The sequence below is a fragment of the Erythrolamprus reginae genome, chromosome 3 (genome assembly GCF_031021105.1).
Source record: "Erythrolamprus reginae isolate rEryReg1 chromosome 3, rEryReg1.hap1, whole genome shotgun sequence".
NCBI classification, from domain to species: domain Eukaryota; kingdom Metazoa; phylum Chordata; class Lepidosauria; order Squamata; family Dipsadidae; genus Erythrolamprus; species Erythrolamprus reginae.
In genome coordinates, this window is record NC_091952.1 from 179,541,673 (window position 1) to 179,565,539 (window position 23,867).

General features: G+C 37.4%; 1 protein-coding gene across 9 annotated transcripts in view; it reads left to right on the forward strand.

The window, feature by feature from the left end:
• Nucleotides 1-23,867, forward strand: part of ATXN1 (ataxin 1) — a 349,478-nt gene that overhangs the window by 245,991 nt on the left and 79,620 nt on the right. For 8 of the 9 annotated variants that reach the window (XM_070747309.1, XM_070747310.1, XM_070747308.1 and 5 more), the window contains one exon: nucleotides 2,342-2,436. The gene's annotated coding sequence lies outside the window, so the exon portion shown is untranslated. Of the gene's footprint in view, nucleotides 1-2,341; nucleotides 2,439-23,867 lie in introns of all 9 variants that reach the window. The other variant, XM_070747307.1, reaches the window with a different exon arrangement.

Sequence of the window (23,867 nt, forward strand, 5' to 3'; positions counted from 1 at the left end):
ACATACTGTATGAATGCTTCTTAAATAATGTTACAAATTATAGTTTCTATTTGTGTTTTTAAATAGCAAGTATGAAATACATATAAATAGAAATGTTCACATCACAGTAAAATTGTAAACTATTGATGAAATATGGGTGAAAATTGTACAATTTTTATACAGTATATATAAATATAAATACCGGTATATCAAAGTCTACCAATATACAAAACTATGCACAATTTTGTTTGGAGGCCATATATACTAAACCAGTGTTTCCCAACCTTTTTGGAGCCGCGGCACATTTTTCATATTTTCAAAATCCTGGGGAACATTGAGGGTGGGGGCCCTAAAAAAAATTGGACAAAAAAATCTCTTCCTCCCTTTCGCTCTATTTCTCTCTCCCTCCCTCTTTCTCTCTCTTCCTTCCTTTCTCTCTCCATCCCTCTTTCTTTCTCCCTTCCTTCCTCTCTTTCTCTCTCCCTCCTTCCCTCCCTCTATGTGTTTCTTTCTCCCTCCTTCCCCCCCTCTTGCTCTCTCTCTCTTGCTTTCTTTCTCTCTCTCTGTCTCTTTCTCTCTGTCTGTCTCTCTTGCTATCTCTCTTTCTTTCACTCTGTCTCTCTTGCCATCTCTCTTTCTCTCTATTTCTCTCTTGCTATCTTTCTCTCTCTCTCTCTTGCATCTCTCTCTCTCTTGCTATCTCTCTCTCTCTCTCTCTCTTTCTCTCTATCTTGCTATCTCTCTTTCTTTCTCTTTCTCTCTGTCTCTCTTGCTATCTCTCTTTCTTTCTCTGTCTCTCTTGCTATCTCTTTCTTTCTCTCTCTCTTGCTATCTTCTCTCTCTCTCTCTCTCTCTTGCTATCTCTTTCTCTCTCTCTCTTGCTATCTCTCTTTCTCTCTCTCTCTCTCTTGCTATCTCTCTCTCTCTCTCTTGCTATCTCTCTTTCTCTCTCTCATTTGCTATCTCTCTCTCTCTCCCTTTCTCTCTCATTCCTTTCTCTCCCTCTTTCCTTTCTATCTCTTTCTTTTTCTCCCTCCTTCATATCTTCTTTCTCTCCCCCCTTCCTCCCTCTTTCCTTTCTCCCCCTCCCTTTCTCTTCCTTTTTCTCTATCCTTTCTACCTCTTACTCTTTCCCTCCTTCATTCAATTTTCTCTCCCTCCCTTTCTCTCTCTTTCCTTTTTCTCCCTCCCTTGTTCTCCCCTGGGGTTGCCTATGCCTGCCCTGCATCACCGAACACGGACGGACAGCCCCCGGTCGTCGGTTCGTGGCCCCCCCCCCCACACGGAGGGAGATCAGGCTGGCGAGGGCGGTAGATCTGCGTCCCCAGCCACTGGAGGGAAATTGGGCTGGCGGGGGCAGTGGATCCGCATCCCCAGCCGCGCGGAGGGAAATCGGGCAGGCGGGCGGGTGGCCGCGGCTCCCTGCGCGCCCCTGGAAAAGGGTGCGTGGGGGGTATTTTGGGGTGCGCTGGCGCAGGCGTGTGCAGCCTACAGGGAACAGTGCTCGGGGCCGCTGCAGCCAGCAGCCTCCTGTTTCCGCTGCCATTGCCCTCCCGCCGGGCCCCAAAGGACAATTGTTGCCACCCCCGCCAGGAAAGCTCCAGCTGGGCGGGGTGCTGCCGGTGGCTCCGCCCTGGAGCTCTTGCTCGCCGCTGCCATCCCCCAGCAACTGCCCGGGCCGCTGCAGCCGGCAGCCTCCCGTTCCTGCTGCCATTGCCCTCCCGCCGGGCCCGAAAGGACACTTGTTGCCGCCTCCACTGGGAAGCTCCAGCTGGGCAGGGTGCTGCCGTTGCCTCCGCCCTGGAGTTCTTGCTTGCCGCCATTCCCCGGCGACTGCCCGGGGCCGCTGCAGCTGGCAGCCTCCTGTTCCCGCTGCCAGTGTCCTCCCGCCGGACCCCAAAGGAGATTTGTTGCCGCCCCTGCCAGGGAAGCTCCAGCTGGACGCGAAGAATAAAGCTCAGCTTCCGGTCTCAGAAGCTGAGCTTCGCGGCACACCTGATCATGTCTCATGGCACACCAGTGTGCTGCGGCACACCGGTTGAAAAACACTGTACTAAACAAAGAAATATATACAGACATTACAAAGCTATCCTGGTAGATTTCTTTACTGAATCATTGCTCTACACACAAATTGATATACACATAAATGTGTTTTTATGACATGCTTGAAACGAAAAAAGAGGGGATTAGAAATTATAAATTAATACAGTATATTTTGTGCTTTTTGAAACTAAAAACAGAAGTGAGTCTTCAGTTCCAGTTATTCAAAATCCATTAATTTTTTATTGAAACTTTGCTACTAGATAATATGATACTTTTCCTTGCCTTATTTCTCACTACTTTTTAATTTTTTATTTGAAAGGAGCACTATTGATGGACCTGCCAGCTATCCAGTAACATCTGCAAATTCTGCAAGGGGAAGCATTATCTGGGATATCCAGAAGACAGCAGTAAATGGTGTGAGTAAATTATACAATAATGGGTTTTGAATACCAACTTTGTAACTATATTTGGCATTAGGTCATCTGAATCAGAAGGAGAGAATTTCACTTACTTATCCATGATAATAACATTCAATAATTTGGCAACATACAGAGGACATGGCTTGTATGTATTAGTTTGCTTCTAATGTCATGATGGGTCCTTATGAACAATATTTTTATTTGTATCTGAGTAACCAAGAGAATTGTTAAAATTATATGTTTTAAATATTTACAGATCTATCTTTTAGACAGCTCTGTTAAAGAGAAGAGAAATAATACTTGAATTCTCATCCAAACATACTATACATTATGTTAGCTAAAGAATTTTACCAGTATATTTCAACAATAAAACCTTCAAAGGAAGGTGTGGCAAAGTATGTATTATAAATGTTTGTGCTTGTCTTAGCTGTCAAAATGAACATTTATTTCCTCATTTCCTGATTCTACAACATTATTTAGAAGAGGACATTTATAGGTAACAGTACTTCTAGACTCACATAATTATTTTGGACTTAAATTCTATGCAACTTGCAAGTAGAATTATGATAGGTGACCATTCTCAATAAACAAACTTGTCAATAAATTAACTTCACGTCTTTGTAAAAAAATATAGTATCAGATTTGTTTGACCATTTTTTAATGTGATTTTTCTTTTCAATCGTAAGTACTTATAAATATTATTAGGATTCAACTGCACAGGTACCGTAAAGATTGTTTTTGGTTTTCCCATAATATTTAAATGGCAAAGGTGATGATGGGTAGAATGGCTTTAGGATAGAATTTTGCTAACAGTTCTCAGTATACATGGCGTTATCATTTATAAACTCTAGCCTATTAATATGTTACAACTGGAAGATTTTGAAAATACAGTGATACCTTGTCTTACAAACTTAATTGGTTCCGGGACGAGGTTCTTAAGGTGAAAAGTTTGTAAGATGAAACAATGTTTCCCATAGGAATCAATGGAAAAGCGATTAATGCATGCAAGCCCAAAATTCACCCCTTTTGCCAGCTGAAGCGCCCGTTTTTGCACTGCTGGGATTCCCCTGAGGTTCCCCTCCATAGGAAACCCCACCTCCGGACCTCTGTGTTTTGTGATGCTGCAGGGGAATCCCATCAGGGGAATCCCAGCATCGCAAAAACGAGCGGAGGTGGGGTTTCCCAGCGAAGGTAGCATCAGTGAAATCGCAGCATTGCAAAAAAAACCAAAAGTCCTCGAAACCCCACATCCGTAGCTCTGTGTTTTTGCGATGCTGCGATTTCATTGAGGCTCCCCTCGCTGGGAAACCCCACCTCCAGACTCCCGTTGCCAGCGAAGCACCCGTTTTTGCGCTGCTGTGATTCCCCTGCTGTGATTCCCCTGCAGCATCACAAAAACATGGAAGTCCAGAGGTGGGGTTTACCATGGAGGGGAGCCTCAGGGGAATCCCAGCAGCGCAAAAACGTGTGCTTCACTGGCAACAGAAGTCCGGAGGTGGGGCATCCCAGTGGTGACGGTGGGTTTGTAAGGTGAAAATACTTTGTAAGAAGAGGCAAAAAAATCTTAAACCCCGGGTTTGTATCTCGAAAAGTTTGTATGACGAGGCGTTTGTAAGATGAGGTATCACTGTACACCCAAAGATCATTTAGCAGTTACCCATTGGTATAATTAGAAATATAGTTCAGTTTAGAAAAAATATATGCAATTCTATCTTCCTATATAAACATGACATAAGCAAGTATTAACTCTTACGAAGGAAAAATATTTAAGCACTCATTGTATAAGAGATTATAATTTTATTTCACCTTGGTAACATCTAGGTAATGTAGATTAGATTCTCTATATTTTGATAATTACTGGCTGTTTCCATATCCAAAGCTCCATATTGAAGAAATTGTATTCAGCTCCCTGGTATATAGTTAAATCTTTTGTAATATGCATAAAGAAGAACTTGTTATCCATAGCGCCATCCCATATGGTTTTACATAACCGTGTTTTTTTTAAGGATACCTGATTATTCATGGAAAGTTTTTTTAAAAAAATTGTTGTTATTCTTATGTTCTGTATGCCATGGCAGATCAACATTTCCAGATGTTTACTACACTTCTTTTCAAGGTATAATTATCCAGGGTTTTTAAAATCAGTGGTTGGCAGTCTGGAACAGCAAATAATGAAGACCACTTGTAACCAGTATTAGATTTTAGAGTAGTATATCATCAAATCTAATTTTAAGAGAATTGACAAAAAAAAAATCAATTACATTTCAAACAGAAAAAGAAGGGTTTTTTTCCTCAGGAGCTGTTGACAAAAGAGGGCCAAAGTATCCCTATTTGTTAAGTAGCTTTATTGCTGTGGTATTTTTTTTTATGTTGCAAAGTTCACTTCAAAATAATTTGGACACACTGTGAAATTGTATCCCTAGCTAATGCAATTTATTAGTCCTAGAATTTAGTAATTCTTTGAGAATGTCTGGCATTCTGTTGAATACTTATTTTCTGTCTCCCTTGGTTCTTGTTGGATTATGACATTGAAATGGTTTAACAATAATCTCCTGTTGACAGGTGTAATGCGCATATGCTGGCTCTTTTTATAATAAAACAACCTTATGTGCTGGGAGGGTGTCTCCTGATTCCCAAGAACCAATAAAGTAAAAGAAGTGGTTTCTGTCAAGTTTTGAGGTGGGAATAGTTTTTCGGTTTTAAAGACAGTTGTTAAAGACCTGGATTGAGGAGTGAGGTATTATCTTGGGCAAAGTTGGAAATTGAGTTGTTTCACTGTAGCAGGAATTGCATTAGGGTTTGGAGGGGTTGCTTTATATCTCCTTTTAAACGTGTGTTTTGTGTGTGTATTTAACCCAGTGTTTCTCAAATAGTGGGGCGGGCCTCCCTTGGGAGGTGCAGAGCAATGCCAGAGGGGGCGCGTGACCCCGAGGATCATGCTTTTTTTGCCACAGTGAGTAGGGGGTTTTTGCACTGAACAATAGCCAACAGCACAGAACAGGAGATATGAAGTGCATGTAACAAACCCTTAAGGGACACCATGGAAAAACATTTAACAGGGATGAAAAGAAAGGAGGAGAGAGACAGAAATAATGAGACAAATGTAAGTCTCCCGAAAGCTAAGGTGAGGAAATATGACAAAGGGTATGTAGCACTTGGCTTCACTGTGACTATGGTGGGAGACGAGGAAAGATCTGTATGTTTACTGTGTCTAAAAATGTTGGCAGTGGACAACATGAAGCCAAATAAGTTAAGGCGCCACTTACACACATTACACCCCAATCCTGCCCCAACTCATCCCACTTGAGGCTTTTCAGCGGAAATGTACTGAATATTGCAAACAATCGTCCCAGCAGAGAGTTGGGGCGCGGGAAATGTTTACTTCTTAGGGGGAGCATAACAGAAAATAACTGATGAACACTGTTTTAACCTAACTTGTTTTGGCTCCCTTAATAAAGTTCCTTTTTTATTTAAATCTCTTAGAATCTTTAACATCTGCCTCAACTTGACTGAGGTATTGATTCCCCAAAATTTTGTTTGGTTTCCCATTCAGTAGTCTTAACAAGAGATGGAATGGGGTAAAGATTTCCCTTGAACCCTCTCCTGGTTCACCAGAGGGCTTGTGTGGAAATGAGAAACTAGTTTGAAACAGTGGGGGTTCTGTGACATCAAAGATACCTACATTTCCAGTCATTGTTCAGTTGTAGGTGTGACTTACCTCCAGAACAAAGTACCTCAGAAGAAAAGGTTCGTTGTTACAATAGGGAATTGTAGTTTAAAGCTGGTCAATAAAACCCCATATCTTGCAATGTAGAACACCCAGAATTATTAGGAAGCACTAATCCATAATGATTGGCAGGTCGTCATTAACCCATGAAGCTTCTTTGACACTGCTTCTTGCACTAGCTGGCAGACTTAATAACACTCCTTTTCCCTTAGAGTGTTCCTGCTCATTATTTCATCAGAACTGCATGTCAACAATAGGATCCTGAGAGTATGGCAAAAATCTTTATGCAAGAATGTCAAACAATGCATTAGTTTACATTTTACAGTCGATTTGAAATGTGGGGAGCAGTTCTGACTTATAGTTGTTTGAGAGTTGTCAGCTCTTTTTCTTGACAGAAGCAATGGAAAATTTTCTCACAATTTAAAACCCCCAAATAGTTCACTTCTGAACTTGTTTGCATCTATTTTATCCCCCAGAATTATAGGTTTTGAAAGATTCTTTTGTCTCTCCTTTATAAGCAACTAACTTCTTTGTACCAGCTCATATATTTAGGGATGGGATCAACATGTGTTTAGAAAAGGCAATGACAACTGTTGCTTTTCTTTAAATGGGCATAATGCGGAAGGCAACCTGTACAATAAGGTGAAAGGACTATAAGATCCTTGCCAAAGTAATAACCATTTAGCATCAACGAATTATTATTAGCATGTTTTATTAATTAGTTTCTATTTTGTGCTTCTGTTGCAGAACCACCTTCTTCTGATATTTTCATAACAGTCACTCTAAGGTAGCTATTTTGAGGTCCTTTGGTAACCTAACACAGCAAGGATTACTAGAGTTGCTGAGCTTTCATTCTTTTGAAATAAATATGATAGGCAAAGTAAATTAGGGGGGGGATGCAAGATTGCAACTTGCTTTTTTTGTTCTTTATTCCCAAACCATCTAAGAACAAACGAGTTGATATTCATTTATATGGATTTGGAATGTGAGAATAAGAACATATTTTACCCCGGAAGTAAGATGCAGTTGATACTAGCAGGAAGGAATATGTGGTTCAACTAAGTGTAGCCCTCCTTTTAAAATATTGTATGTTGAGTTTCTCGTTGCTTCAAAAAATAATACAATACATTCTGTTTCTAGGCAATTGTCTTTTGGCCATTAGCCCTATGGAAGTCAGTCAGTCAGTCATATTCCTAAATAGATATAATTATAATCAAGTGATAAATCTTAGTTTTGAAACTGGATAATTGTGGTGTTCCTCATTTTGCTTTCTTTTGATCAGCAGAAATTCTGTTTAAAAAGAAAAGAGAGAATCACCCAAGGCTGTAACGTGTTCAACCTTTTTTTGTGAAGACTTGCATTAAAATCCAAATAAAGAGTTATGATAATAGATTAACTTTTCCAATATGATAAATCTTTGCACTGCATTTCCTTTTCATTCCAGCCTGCAGGAATATTATAGTCGTCCGATTTATTATAAGAAAATTGTGAAGTTTGATTTAGTCTTCCATTATGGTTTCATAACTGATTTAAATAGTGAAAGTTAACCTGGAATTATTCTTTCACTGTAGTTTGTGTTGAGTATTATCAAACAGCATAGGATATGCATAGCATCCTTGTGGGATTGTCCATCCACAAAAAATTGTAGTTTTCGGTTTGCAAGACTTTCAGTTGGAAAGAAAAATGCATGATAATGGATTTTACATTTTTGTGAAACTTAACAATAAATGAAGTAGGAATAACTATGATAAGTCAAACTTGAACTAAGTAGCATGTAATGCTAACCAAAAAGTCCCATTTTTCAATTTTCTGTGGTTGGCATCTGCCCAAGAATAGGTTATTATTACTGATGCATGAGAGGTAAGCAATCATATTCCATCCAATCTTTAATGGAGAAAAACTATTCTGTTGAGAATAGTATGTTTCCTTATGACTACTCCAGGTGTGCTTCTGTTTCTGAAATATCTGCTGTCCTGAGTAAGAAGTAGAGGATATCCTATGAGCATTTCATGGTACTAGAGGTGTATTTCAATCAGAATAAGGTTCTTGTTTTTTATTATATTAGGCATTGTAGTTAGAGCTATAGATACCAATAATATTTCAGAATATTAGACACAAGAAGAGAACAGCTTTCAGAAAGAAGACACAGAAGGAAAAAACAGCTACATTGATTGTTTTTAGATAGTTCCATAGCTAATAAAAATAAATTGGATGCGTGATACCAAATTGCCACTGATGTTCAAATGTCTACGACAAATTCTTTAAGCTCCATTTCACATATAAATAGAAATGATAATGATTTAGAAACCTGTAGACTACCCAGCTGTTAACAATTCTGGGTGGTTCTCAACAATTAAAGAAATTGCAATAAAATCAATAAAAGATAGTAGCCATAACAGGCACTCCCTCACTGGGTTGAAAAGTAGGTTTTCACAACTCTTCTGAATAATAACATAGTGGTGACCAGTGGTGGATTGCTGCAGGTTCGGATCAGCTCTTTAGAACTGGTAGAGGAAATTTACCACCGCTTGCTGAACCAGTGCTCCATGCTCCCGAACTGGTCCTCTGTTTGCCGTGGCTCGCAAAAAACCCCCTCTGTGCATGCGCAGAAGGTCATTTTCAGGTATTTGTGCAACGTGACTTCCATTACAATGCGAGCCGGTAGAAAAGGTAAATGGAACCCACCCCTGGTGGTGACCATCAGGGTGAACATCATCCCTAGGGTAGATGGGCACTACTGTGCCAAGCATCTGAATTTTATCATGTGACCATGAGGAAGGTCGTAAATTTGAAAAAATGGTCACAAGTCACTTTTTTCAGTGCTGTTGTAACTTTGAAACCTCAGTAGATAAACTGTTGTAAGTCAAGGGATACCTATTGCTTGGTATCAATAATTTATCTGTTTTCAATTTGCTATTTTCACCACATTAAAACACAACTCAAAACTCTGTAATTTTATGGACTTTTATGGATTGTCTTGGGTGACTTCCAGTCAAATCAGTATGATTCTTTGTTCTCATTTGCATTATTATTATTATTATTATTATTATTATTATTATTATTATTATCATCATCATCATCATCATCATCCATCCATCCATCCATCCATTCATTTATTAGATTTGTATGCCGCCCCTCTCCGTAGACTCAGAGCGGCTCACAACAGTGATAAAAACAATACATAATGACAAATCTAATAATTAGAATCTAAGATAGCAATTATACATATAAAAATCTAAAAGAGAAACCCCAGTAAATAAAAGCATACATACAGTCATATTGTGCACAGAAACTACATAGGCAAGGGGAAAGTGTCTCCATTCCCCTACACTTGACGACAGAGATGGGTTTTGAGGAGTTTACGAAAGGCAAGGAGGGTGGGGGCAGTCCTAATTTCCGGGGGGAGCTGATTCCAGAGGGTCGGAGACGCCACATGTCATCTCCATTATTTCAGTCTTCTATTACATATGATATGAAGGAAGTTTGAAAAAGTTTCCTTTCTGCAACATACATATATATATATACAGATTACAACAACTATAGACTTTGTATAGCAAATTTCAACCTCTGAGCTAAGTGGTAATAGAAAATCTCAGAAAGCCTTGGTCACCTAATCTAGTAATCTTATTGGCTTTCATCAAAGCTCAGTCTTCTTTCCATTCGTAATATTTCTATTCAGCTGGTGGTATTTTCACTTTATCTAAGCTGAGGTTTTGCTTGAAGTTTCAATAAAGAAATAGCTATTCTTTTTTTTTTTATTTACTTACTTTACTATCTACTGTGCTCTACTCTATCCTTTACTTTGGATTTTAAGCTACCTCCTTCCTTACTTTTCTAGCATAGAAGAATTAGCTTTTCAATGGATACACCAAACTGATTGTCTTCCTGACTTCCGGAAATTATGAAAATGTTATTATTATAACTACTACCAAGAAATCTGTTTTTAGATTGTATATCATTGTCTCATTAGCCCCTTTGATTCAATATTAATTGTCTTAGCATAATTTCCCTATTTTTAGGGTTATAACATGGGGTTGACAATAGAACAATAACAACGTTGTTTATGATAATACTGCTGGTTGAAAGTTTGCAGTATTTTAAGCAGGCCCTTTGTCTTGAAAATTGTAGCCTATACTGAAAGCAAAAGTTAAATTTGATAATCCAGAATGAGTACAATGAATGTTCAGAGGGATTTGTTCAGGATGGAGTAATACTGAAAGTGGTTTTAATTTTAATTGCATATTTTTCTTGTTAATATATTTAAAGCCTTAATAAGCACTGATGTCCATTTCTCTTGTAAAGTCTTTCATTTCCCAGAGTTCCCAACTAGGCGGATAACCAAATATCTGAATAGCACTTTTGAATATTATATCTCATCACTTTTACTGAAAAGAAAATGAATTTTACCATCAATTCCTATTAACCTTTCCATGTCCTTGTTAGTTAGAATTCCCAGATGCCTGTGTTTTTAATTTTCACGTTTTTTCTATTGTGTTCATCGATTGATAACATATGTTAAGATGCTATGCTTCTAAACCTTTTTTCAAAATGTACCTAACATGTGAATAGTAATTCAAAAAGAAAATAATAATGAAAAGTATATCTTTTACTAATTGGAATTTTTTATTTGCTTTATTTTAATTGTTAAATGTTAACAATTTACACTTTTTTTTAGTTGGGCTTTGTAAATACAAAAATTGTCTGCACCACTTAGCATTCTTAATTCTGAAATTGCTGCATGCAGTATGGATATGTATCATCTATTATTTTTTCATTCGTTTTTACTGCTTTTGATGACCTGTTACCAGTAGAATGGAGAAATAATTTAGTGGGCAGAGGTTACTTTGATAAAATAAAAAATATATAGTGGATTGTCATGTGTTAGGCAGTAAAGTCATGGAGAACCTCTATCTAACTGGGAATTCTTATCCCTTCCTCCAGGACTTCACCAGCTATAGGGAACAAAGAAAAGGAATCTTGGATTTTCCTCCTCAAAGCCAAATACATAGAATATAAAATCTCTTTAGCTATTCCTGAACCAAAGAGGTAGCTCGGTAAGCTTGCAGTCCTGAACATGAGGGCAGTTTTAATGAAAAATAAATAAGACACTAATAAATCTAGAACTCTTAAATATAAAAATGAGTTTTTAAATTATGAAATAGAAAACAAAGGAATACCCAGGTACACAGAATTCCAAATAAATGGCTAGCTAAAATAGTTATCTCTTGAAAATAGTTGTTGTCTTATCCAATTGACAATGTGTGACATCCTGGGTCCTAACAGTTAATCACAATTTTTCTAGAGATCAAGAGTCCACATTCTTGATGACCCAGTTGTGCTTTTGTGAAAATGCATTTACGTAGAAGCTTTTTAGTGAAAATTACAGCTGAATTTCTTCTATTCATAACTGTCAGCAAGAAGTCAGTTTCTCGGGTGTTTTAGGGGCACTACTGACTATATCAAAACTAAGGAACTGTTACAGAATTGATGGAAATATTGTGACAATCTATTTTTCTCTGAGTGCAGAATGACTGATTGAAAAGCTGCTGATAGATGCCTATGTTTCCCTGAAAATAAGACCAGATCTTATTTTCTTTGGGACCCCAAAATAAGCAATAGGACTTATTTTCAGGGAGTGTCTTATTTCCCCCCCCCCCACGTGTACTGGAGGCCCATTTCTCCTGCTTGCTCACTGTGGACAGGAGACTGTACAGCATATAATGCGGCTGCCGCTAGGGGGAAAGGGTGGGGCTGCCCCCCTCCCACTGGCTTAGCTCAGGGCAATGCATGATACTTGTTTTGCCTTGCAGAAGCAATGGCTCAAGCAGCCCTGTCCAGCAGGATCCCTTTTGGCCTCTAGTCCTCTTCTGCTTGCTCGCAGCCATAACGGAGCAGGAGGCTGAGCAATGCACTGGTCCCGTGGCCATGGGGTGGTGGTGGTGGTAGTGGAACTGCCCTACGTATCCTGGACCAGCTTAGATCAGGGACCCCTGCAGCCAGGCCATCTATTTATTTATTTGTTATTTAGATTTGTATGCCGCCCCTCTCCGCAGATTCGGGGCGGCTCACAGCAGGATACAACCTTTCTACCTTTCCTCATGGCCCCAACAAACCACTTAGCCTCCTGTTCCGTTGTGGCCCCAACCAGGTAGAAGAAATGGGCCAGCAGCCATGTGAGCTCCTGCTGCACATGGCTGCAGGTGCTACCGATGCAAGACAGGTGTCGGGGCATGGATGGTCTGGTTGCAGGGACCCTGGGGTAAGCCACTGCAGGGCGCGTGGGGCAGTTACACACACCAGCCCCCCACTTTGCCTCATGGCCACAGCATTGTGAACAACAGAGGAAATAGGTGGCCGGATGGCTGCACAGGCTCTTAAATAGGGCTTATTTTACTGAAAGAGTAGTAGATGCTTGGAACAAACTTCCAGCAGACGTGGTTGGTAAATTCACAGTAACTGAATTTAAACCCACCTGGGATCAGCATACAGGGGTTGGACACAAAACGGAAACACCTTGACAAATCATCAAAATATCTTTTAATATGGTGTTGGTCCACTTTTTGCAGCAAATACAGTATATCCATCCTAAGATAAAATACAGGAAATAGTATAAGGGCAGACTAGGTGGACTATGAGGTCTTTTTCTGCCATCAATCTTCTATGTTTCTATGTTTATTTTGGGAGGAAGGGCCTATATTAGGTGCACACATAAAAACATTAAGGCTTATTTTTGGGATAGGTCTTATTTTCGAGGAAACTATCAAAGGACACAAATAAATAGTTTTGGCTGTATTGTTCTATATTGTTCTATGGTTGTGAGTTGAATTCTTGCTTTTTATCACTGATTTTGATACCAACTACAAAAAGCAGCATGTAAATGACTACTAATATTTGCAGACGTCTTTTGACCCTTGTAACTCCTGTGGTATAATGCATTGTCTTTGTTAGCAGCTATTCGGAAGTGTTTTTTAATTGTTATTGCAATATTGAGTTCACTGAGGGTGGGGGGGAGGTTTCCTTGAGCATGGGGGAAGGGGGTGTCATGTGAGGTAGGTTTGTGTGTTCTAATCCTGTAAGCCACCCAGAGTCACTTGTGCAATGTGAGAAGCTATATAAACCAAAGCAATCAAATAGCTATCTTGTTCTCAGTTTCTCGTTGTTCAGCTCTCTTCTAAAGTTTAGCCTTTATTGTGTTTTTTGGACTGCAGCTCAGCCATAGAAGTATTGGAGGTCTGTTAATCACACAACCATTTGCCTTTCTAAGTAGCGGTTGTAAAAATATGTAAATTTTGCCCTTGGTTGAAGGGTGCTTGCATTGTGTTGCAATATTAATTGGTTTTAAGTGCTCCCTTTGGAGCTGTGTCAAAAGAAAACTCATCTTGGCGGCCCCCTTACGGCCTGTCCTGCTAAAGTTCAAGACCTTTTCCATTCCTTGAATTGTTTATATCCTGTGGGCTGCGGACATTGCATAGCTATTTGGAGGAGGCTATTTGAATAAGTTTTACTCTTACATAATTAACATATTTGTAAGTGCAGGATGAACATTAGCATTCAAGTTAAATTTGGGCAGAAATGCCAATTGTAGGCTCTGAAAATAAGAGTTACCATGTCTTCCCCCTTTTTGCAAACCAAAACTACAGAAAAACTCTAGCTGCTCTATAGCTTGGAATTCTGGATAGCAACATTAGAATGATTTAAAAATCTGGACCAGAGGTCTTCAAACTTGGCAACTCTAAGACTTGTGGACTTCAACTTCCAGAGTTCTCCAGCCAGCTATGCTGCAGAAGTACAGATAACAAAAGAGAAAGCTAAGGGTTTTTTAAATACTGTAGATAGCAAAGTCAGCTATAATTTTTTTGCTATTTTCCTTTATAAACATTGCATTGTTAAATAGCAGTGCCATTCATTTTAAACAAAAGATAATATTAGAGGAGGCGGATGAGATGCTTATTGGGTAAGAAAGAGAATTCAAATTATGCTGAAGATCATTTTATACATTTATTTTATGTCACCTTCTGTATTTGGTGACAGAAGGACAAACAAATCCAAATAAATTGACTTAACTTCCTAGGCAGGGGGAGTTTTCCCGTTCTGTCCCCATTCAAGACAGAAAATAGTGTAGCATAGTGGTAAGCAGTCTTCGTAACCTAATAGGTACATTGTAATTTTGAAAACATATTGTGATATTTTCTTAAAATGGTTGCCATAAGTACTTGCACATGCTCTAAAATGGTTCCTCTGTAACAATTTAATACATGAAGGCTATTCCCTACCAGTCTTTTTAATGTCCCTTGGGTGCTCTTTTTATTTATTATTTTTTATTTATTATTTATTTATTTGTTTATTTATTTATTTGTTTGTTTGTCGAACAGATATATAATAGTAGTTTGTATAAGCATAACATAAGTAGAATGTAATGATAAAAGAAGACAATAGCACAGTAGGACAGGGACGGTAGGCACAACACTATTTTTTTCCCCTTTCCACGCTAATACATATTCTTCCCAATAGACAACCTCCTTTTATTTTATAATAATGTATGTGGGTATTTTGGGTGGCCAGAAGTGTTGCAAAAGATGTTAAAAGTTGGGACAAAGAAGCTGAAAATTGTCTGAAGAATCATTCTCTAGATATTTTTAACTGATTATTTACACCAGGGAATGGGTCCTTTATGTCAATCAAAGAGTTATATTCCATTATGGTTCTTTTTTTAGAAAATGCATTCCAGCTGCAGCAGGTTCACAATCAAAGTGGAGTGTCAGAGCTGGCAGTGCACAGCTTCCTCATTTATCCTTTTGCTGGTCTGTATGTATGTGTGTGTGTGTGTGTGTGTGTGTGTTTATTTACTTATATGCTGCCCATTTCACCATAGGAGACTCAGGCAGATTACAATCGTTGAATTAAAACACAAAATAAAACATTAAGACAATAAGCATTAAGATAGACATTAAATATATATATATATATCTTTAATTCAAAATTCAGTTAAAATAAAATTGACCAAGATGGAAAGGAAGAGAGCAATGTGTGCATGGGGAAGAGTTGGAGGTTTATCCATTACAATCAACAAAATGCTATGACTATGCATGAAAACAATGCACAGCCATGTTTTCAAGCCCTTTTGGAACGCAAAAGTGTGGATGCAGATCTCACTTCTGGAGGCACAATGTTCCAGAGACAGCAGCCATGGTAGTAAAGGCTTTTCTTCTTTACTCTGCTAGCTGAAATTCCTTGATTGGCAATGTCCATGGCATGACCCTTCCACCAGCCTGGATGAGGCAGGCGAGTTCCATCAGGGTGAACCAGTTTCTCAGATGGACTGGACCTATGCCATGAAGGGCTATATAATATCTAATAGTAGGTTGCAGTAAAATGATCTGGGCCTACACACAAATATATATTGGAGAGTGAATTTGCACCTATTGTAAATTCAGCCCTCCAAATATTATAAATATTATATATATATATGTCACATGTTTGTTTGTTTTTTGCTGAATTTGAAAATTAAGAGAGACTAGGATAGATCTATTTTGGCCTTATTTTGGCCTCATCAGCTAGCCATACCCACTGGGACTTGAACCTGCAACCTTTTGCCTTGTAAGGCAGAGAATTATCCTCTAGGCTACAGTATCCAATCCCTTCAGCTCTGCACCAGGGAAGGGTTACATATTTTTGTGTCGAATCATATATATATAATCACATGTTTTTGCTAAATTTTTTAAAATTAAGGGACATTAGGATAGCGCTATTTCGGCCTTATTCTGGCCTCATCAGCTAGCCATACCCTTACTGGGATTTGATCATGGGGCCTCTGCCTTGTAAGGCAGAGAATTGTGTGTGTGTGTGTGTTTGCCCTAGAACAACGACAGAAGCACCAGCCTGAAGATGACGAGTGGGACCTCGTCAAAACGTCACCAGAAATCTCTAAATCCTACACGGGAAGAAACCCGAATATGCCAAGACCTTCATACCTGTACCCATGAAAATCTACGAAAACATACATATCCTGGTTATTAGAGTCTTAAGAGACTAGATCAGGGGTGTCAAAGTCATGTCATCACGGCATCATCATGTGACATATGGGGACTTTCCCCCTTTGCTAAACTGGGAGGGGCAGACACATCCAGTTTGATACCCCTGGACTAGATAGACCCAACATACTGATAGGACGTTATGATCAGCACTAGGGAGTGAGTTTAGCTGAATATGTTTTATAAGTGCGTTCTGAATTTGATCTATCAAATCTAGATCAATGACACTACAAATCTGTAAGTTAGCTGACCTGCTGCAAAAAAAGTCTTCAATATTTTATAAATACATTTTATATATTTCTATATATTTATAATATACTGCTCATAAAAATAAAGGGAACACGCAGATAACACATCCTAGATCAGAATGAATGAAATATTCTCACTGAATACTTTGTTCTGTACAAAGTTGAATGTGCACAACAGCGTGTGAAATTGATTGTCAATCAGGGTTGGTTCCTTTTTTTTTTTTTTTTATAAAATTTTTTTCAATTTTTTTATTATTTTTCATAAAACAGACATACAGACATACAAACATTAAACATAAAATGGGGATGTATTTCCCCGCTTCTTTTGAAAGTATACATTCAAATAGAGAAAAGAATACATAATCAAACATTTGTTGAATGTTAAAAAGTATAGTAAAAAATTTTCAAATCTTAAATGCAATATTAGTACAGTATAAGTAAAAATGCTTAATATGTTATTTAAGTGTAATATATTCATCTAATCAAACATTCAAACTAATCTCAATTACTAAGCATACATAAAACAAAATTTTTAATATATCGCTTGTGAGTAAACAACTATGTCAAAATCATCAACAAATACATCTAATATTGTTATTACCTAAATAAAAACAGATCTATCTCTTATTTTTTCTTATCTAACCATTTATATATGTTGTTCCATGTTTCGTAAAATTTTGTATCTTCTTGATCGTTTAATCGTCTTGTCATCATATCCATTTCAGCGCAATCTAATATTTTAGCTATAACTTCTTCTTTCTTGGGGATTTCCTCCCCCTTCCAGTTTTGCGCATATATTATTCTAGCCGCAGTTAATATGTGTATAATTAAGTAAAGAGTTTCCTTCTTATAAGTCTGATTAGTAATTCCTAATAAGTAAAATTCCGGGGTGTTATCTATGTCATATTTTAATATTTCTTTTAATATCTTCTCAATCATCTTCCAATAAGTTTTAGCTTTGCTACATGTCCACCATTGATGGTAATAAGTTCCTATATCTTTCTTGCATTTCCAACACAGTGGGGATGTTTTAGGAAACATTTTAGCTATCCTGTTAGGTGGAAGGTGCCATCTATAAAACATTTTAATTTGGTTTTCTTTTAATGAAACTGACTTGGTCATTTTCCAATTATTAATCCAGACTTTTTCCCAAGTATCTATATCTATTTCCTTGCCTATATTTCTGCACCATCTTATCATGGTATCTTTTAGAGTCAACTCTATATTTTTGTGAGCGATAAGAAATTTATATATTTTCCCTATCATTTTTACTGAATTATTAATAATTAAATGACTTAGCAAATTCTTACTTTTATTAAAAGTATAAAGAGTTATATCCTTCTGGTATCTGGATCGAATCTGGGCATAATGCCACCAATCTATTATTATCCCTTCTTCTTGTAGTTTATTCCTAAGCTTTAGCTTCATCTGATCATTTAATAATTCTTTATATCTATAAAATATTTTCGTGTCTTTTATAGATTTTGGATGTGTTATTGCTTCTAGGGGGGCTATCCATTCTGGAACATTTAAGAAGTGATTTTTCTTTATGTCCTTCCAAACCTCTAGTAAATACTTCCTTAATGTGTGTCTTTTAAAATATGAGTGATTTTTTTCCTTGTCATACCATATAAATGCATGCCAACCCAGCATAAGATCATGTCCTTCTAAATTTAATATTCTTTTATTCTCTAAGGTTATCCAATCTTTAATCCATGTTAAGGCGGCGGCCTGATAATATAATTTCCTAAGTGGACAGTTGATTTCACAGAAGTTTGATTTACTTGGAGTTGTATTGTTTAAGTGTTCCCTTTATTTTTTTAAGCATTCGATATAGGATGATTATAAAATACGGCTTACAACACTTTTTTGCCACCAGTAAGGTCTACTGATTCCAAATAATTAATGTCAGGGTGTTTCAATAAAGTTTGAGGAAAGAATACAGCTAAAATATCATACAATAAATTCTTTGTCCTTGTTGGTTAAGCAGTCTCTGTGCCTAGCATGAAGTCCTAGTTATTTTGCAGAGACATCTTGTGGTGGCTTTGCATGACTGCAGCTATATGTCAAATTTTACTGTAAGTTTGTAATACAGTGTTCCCTCGATTTCCGTAGGGGATGCGTTCCGAGACCGCCCGCGAAAGTCGAATTTCCGCGAAGTAGAGATGCGGAAGTAAATAACACTATTTTTGGCTATGAACAGTGTCACAAGCCTTCCATTAACACTTTAAACCCCTAAATTACAATTTCCCATTCCCTTAGTAACCATTTAGATTATTATTCACCATGTTTATTTATTAAAGTTTATTTTTTAAAAAAATTATTAAAGGTGGACAAAAGTTTGGCGATGACATATGACGTCATCGGGCAGGAAAAACCGTGGTATAGGGGAGAAAACCTCAAAGTATTTTTTAATTAATATTTTTGAAAAACCGTGGTATAGGCTTTTCGCGAAGTTCGAACCCGCGAAAATCGAGGGAACACTGTACTACAAATTACTTCAATGAACAGAGGAGGGAGAAATATAATGTGTCATAGATTCTGAATATATGGATCAGACTAAAGCACTGCAATTCCCTTGGTGTTTGGTTTATGATAGGAATAGCGTTCTTGTTTCATCTTCTTTCTGTATTTATTTTCAGTTTCATGAATTAAACAGTTACCCCTCTAAGCCCCTTCCCGCCCCCAATTCTTCAATTTGATTTCTCATATGATTGTATATAAAATGCAATAATATCATATTTTCAGCAGCTACGTTCGGGAGTATCAGCTAAGACTTTTTGATGTAGTAAATTTAATAAACTGAATCAAATGTTTATCAGAGGGATTAATGGAATAGGCTTTTGCGCTTATTGCTCTCTACTGTTTCCGCCTACCATGTTACTGAAGATTGCCTACTTCCTGAAGTAATGTGCATATTTTTACTAGTTATTTTTAGCCAATCTGGAACTGGTTTTCCTCTCTTTGAAAGAAAAATGCACTTTGTTTAAAGAAATTACTAACTAATTCAGCCATCATCATAAACTATCATATCTCTCCTCCAGTAGTATATATAAAGCATGCCTTACAGTTATGACATACTGCACAACATTCTCCAAATGTCTAGTGTAGAGTTAATTTCATTTGTACTTGCTACAATATTACTAACTTTTCAGTGATTTCTCAGAATTTGAATTATGAAATGATAGCTGTAGAGTTGTGACTAGCACTTATTAGAACAGTGAAGGTGCAGAAGTTTATGTGGGAAATTGTTAGAGTCTGTGCTTTCATTTAAGTGTTATTGACACATGTTAAGATGTATTAGAGAAATAATGTTTTTGTTCTTTCCTTTTTAAAACTTTATTAAGCTGTTCTAATTAACACAGTGGATTTTAAATAAGATCGTTCTGTTTTAAATTAGAATGCTACTGCCATACATACCTTTTCCAATATATTTTACTTTATTTTATTAATCCAATTTGATACAGGAATGTGTGGGTGTATGCATATACATCACACACAAACACAAATCCAAAAAGAGGTAGGATTACCATCATTCAGGCACCATAAGAAACTCACAACACGCCCACATCAGAAAGCCTTTTTGAGAACAGTGCAACAATACTGAGGCAATGATAGCAATGTTAATTGGAAAACATATGTGTTGCATTCAAGTATTGTTACTATAGGCTTGATATATAGAAATAATATTCTATATATCAAGCCTATAGTAACAATAGTACAGTATTTAAATAATATTAAACAGTATTAATATTCAGGAATTTTATACTATTTTATATGGATCATTACATTTTGTCATCATTGATACAACAGAGTAAAGTTGAGGAATTTATTAACCCAGCATCATACAAAACGAACATTTTATTAGCTATTTAGGTTGACTAGTAACAGTGGGCAAAAGGATTTAATACTGTGCTATATAACAATTCTAGGTAGACCATCCATTAACTTTTTAGATTACTAAATAGGTATTTTTTCCACCCAAAAATTACGTGGTATTGGTAGCAGAATAGTTAGAGGTTGAAGGGTTCTTTTTGGTAGGGGCTTGATTTTGATATAGTTTATTACAGTAGTTGTAGTCTATTTTACAAAACAATAGAAATAAATTCAATAATATACATTTTGAATTGTGTATTGTAAATAACACTACTTTCTGAAAGATAGCAATTTCTAGATGCATGTATGCATGTAAGTACAGTATATATGAATATGTTTTCTAGAAAAATATATAATGTTGACCGTATTATAATTGCACCTGAAACTCAAGTGCTTTAAATCTTTTTTGAAACACCTGGTTTACCTTTTTATAGATGAATACTATTTGCATATATTCCACTCTTTTCTTCTGAAATTAAACAGGTCTTCCTCAGAAGTTACTTTGAGAGGGATATTTGGTTGCTTGGGTTTTTTTTTATTTTATGAAATTAAAATACAATAGTCAGCATGTTTTAATGTCAGCCGAGAAATTAAGCCAGCAGCTTCGACTCAGTTATTGATGTGAGTAAAAATGCATATTCACTCTCTCCCTTGATTCAAAATGTACTTCCTTAACCTACTTTTAACAGGGTATGGAAATTAGAAAGCCAAAAGGAAGGGTTACTTCAGCAAAGAATGAGGTATTTTACATTGCTAGTCTGTTGAGTGGGCAATTCTAAAGAATAGGCAACAAGATTATTTTTGTTTTAGAATTTGCATAACTACTTACGTTTTATGTCTTTATCTTTGTTGTTTAATTTTTGTATGCGTGCTCAGAGATGTATGTACTGTACAGAAATGTACGTATGTATGTATTTATTTTCAAGTAGATATTTGTAATATACATAGATATAACATTGTTTATATACATAACATGGGAACATTAGGACAGGGTCAGTAGCTGGTGCACTTATGCACCCCCCTTACTGATCTTTTAGGAATTGGGTGAGGCCAACAGTGGACAGACTAAGAGTAAGATTTTGGGGTTTGGTGACAAAACCACAGAGTCAGGTAGTGAATTCCAAGCTTTAACCACTCTGTTGCTAAATTCGTATTTTCTTCAGTGAAGTTTGGTGCGGTTCACTTTGAGTTTGTATCTGTTGTATGCTCAGGTATTGTTGTGATTGAAGTTGAAGTAGTCATTGACAGGAAGGATGCTATGAGCTATGCTCAGGTCGTGCTGAAGACGATGTAGTTCTTAGCTTTCTAAGCCCAGGATTTCAAGTCTAATTGCGTAGGGTATTCTGTTGAGAGTAGAAAAGCGGAGGGTTCTTCTAGTAAAGTATCTCTGGACATTTTCTAATGTATTTATGTCTGATGTGTGATGTGGATTCTGGATAGATGAGCTGTATTCAAGTATTGGTCTGGCGAATGTTTTGTATGCTCTGATTAGTAGTGTGATATTACCAGAGAAGAAGCTACGTAAGATAAGGTTAACAACTCTTGAAGCCTTTTTGGCAATGTTGTTGAAGCACTTATTGAAGCGGCAGAAACCTACAAGAAGCAAGCCAACAAACATTGGTCACTTTAACCTCCTTTTAGAGTGGGAAAGCAAGGGGAAAATATTTACAAAATTGGATTTAAGAGAGATTTATTACTGCATAAGAATAAAGAGGGGCCTGGGTGGAGAACTATAGGAAACGTTAGTGGCAGAGGATGGTCCCATTTTTAGCAACTCTGTCAGAGGCAAGGCCACTTCAGCAAAAGCTGGGATAAATTGCCTGTAGAAGTTAGCAAAGCCTAAAAAGCTTTGAAGTTGTTTGCGAGTGTTGAGTTATTTGAAGTTAGCTACATAGTCTGCTTTGTTTTTTCTCCAGAGGATTTTTTTAAATTGTAGCTTCCTTATTGATTTGGGTAGTTTGTTCCTCTTGGTTATGGTGGTTATCAGTGGTATGTGTAGTCTGATAATTCTTTTGACTTCCAGCAAGAAGATGTTATAGAGATCGTTGGTGGAGTTAACAAACAGAGTAGAGTTTGCCAGGTAAGAGTTGAGAGGTCAGCATCTATGAGTTCATATTTGGCTTTTTAAAAGTTGTGCTTGGGTGTCCCATTATTAAGGTGATTCTTGCAATGATGTAGATTGAGGCTCAAGTCTATTATGCTCTGGTCATTGTTGTAAAAGGGTTCTTTTGTTTATAGTTCATAAATTATGCTTCTGTCGCAAAATATGAGGTCAATGAAATTGTTGAATCTAGTATTTTTAGGTACTAGTTGATCGAGTCCCAGATTGGTAAAAGCTTAGTATATGGTTGTGCAGATGGGTCCAGTCATGCATTAGGGTCCAGTTAATGAGAGGTATATTGAGGTCTCCAAGAAAGATAAGGGGGTATGGGCAGGAGGCTGCCACATTAGCAATGAGGTTAATTTGTTTGCATGTGTGATGTTGTAGTCTGGGGCCTGTAACAAAGTGGGAAGTGAAGTGTGGTACTTAAGGACCAATAGCAAACGGTGGTTTCAGGAAGGGTGAGATCATGTGTAACTTGGATATTTTTTAGGTTTAGTGTCTTTTTGTAGAATATAGCTACTCCACCTCCTCTGTGGGTTTCACTGTCAGACCGGAAGACAAGGTAGTGTCTTGCTGTGATGATGGAGTCAGGGAGGGATGCATTTAGCATGTTTCACAGACAAAAATAATGTTGAAGGTGTCAGTGTTTAGTAGGAGAAGGAATTCAGGCATTTAAACATTTTAATTATGTTTCTTGCATTGATTAGTTTGAATTTGAGATTAGGATTGGATTGAGGAAGTAAGGGGTGCGCTTTCCTAATCTTGATTGGTAGTGTGTGGGATGTTTTGTTGTTGAGGGATGGTGGGTTGGATGTTGTGGGGTAGATTGCGGGTCTTGTTTTTGTTGTGGTTGACATGGTAATCTATGTATAAGTTTGTTTCCCCTAGATCTAGTCATCTTTTGAGTTCCGCATGGAGTTCATGGGAGCGGATGTGTTGTAATAGAGATAGATACAGTCCAGATCTAAGTTTGCTGTGATTGGTATTGTTTCTGGCAATGGAGTTTATAGTGTAGATAAATTTCCATTTGCTGGACTCATTTTTACAAACCATTCTGCAGAATTGGGGGGCCACCGATCTGTCGTTATACTTGTGCTCAGGGCCATCTTTGGAAAAGATGCTGGGTATATTGGGTAACAACACATGTACCATTTCTTTCCTACCATGTGTAAGCCTATTTGAAAATGAAACCAGCATAAAAATCTCTTTTAGTTTTCCTTTTAGTTCAGTGATAAACATGGGCTACACAAAATATTAGTCTAAATCAGGTGTCAGCAACCTTAAACACCTGGAGCCACAAAACTTTTTGTGCCTGACTATTTCCTGAGCAGCCCCAAAACTAGCATATATAGTTGAATTAAAGATTCTGTTTTCTTCTTTTCTTGGATTTACCTATGGTTGGCCTACTGGTGATCAAAAAGCTCAATAAATTGCGTACCA